Genomic DNA, 604 nt, shown 5'->3' on the forward strand with positions numbered 1-604 from the left:
TACTGAAATGATAACAATACTAACATTGAGATATATATATATATATATATATATATATATATTCATATATATTTATATATATTTATATATATACATATATACATATATATGATATATATATTTATATTTATATATATACATATATATATAGCGAAAACTTTGAGCAAAGAAAATGGGTTTTCATCGGGATTCGAACCCGAGACCCGGTCAACGTGTGTGTGTGTGGCACACATACACACACTATAGCTTCTGACCACACGAGCAAAGTGAATTAAGGGTTTGGGACGAACACCGATCTAGGGCTTTCAATAGCTCAGTCGGTAGAGCACCGGTCTAGAAATCCGTAGGTCTCGGGTTCGAATCCCGATGAAAACCCATTATCTTTGCTCAAAGTTTTCGCCATTTATTATTTGTTTCTGGTCAGTTTTCCCTCTCTTGTTTCAATTTATATTACAAAAATAAAAGCTGCATCGCTTCGGTGGTCCCTCGCATTTATTCCAAAGTTGATTTACGTTCTTTGGGTCTATGTCAGGTTAACGTGTGTGTGTGTGGCACACATACACACACTATAGCTTCTGACCACACGAGCAAAGAGAACGAGACA

The 604-nt window shown here is 35.4% G+C and overlaps 1 non-coding gene across 1 annotated transcript; it reads left to right on the plus strand.

Moving 5' to 3' along the window:
- The first annotated feature begins 301 nt into the window (after positions 1-301).
- On the plus strand, positions 302-375 carry Trnas-aga (transfer RNA serine (anticodon AGA)). The gene has a single exon. It is a non-coding gene; the product is annotated as a tRNA-Ser (tRNA).
- Positions 376-604: the final 229 nt, after the last annotated feature.

This window comes from Diadema antillarum, unplaced genomic scaffold, assembly GCF_040938485.1.
Source record: "Diadema antillarum isolate AM-2024a unplaced genomic scaffold, OU_Dant_1.0 seq00001813_RagTag, whole genome shotgun sequence".
NCBI lineage: Eukaryota > Metazoa > Echinodermata > Echinoidea > Diadematoida > Diadematidae > Diadema > Diadema antillarum.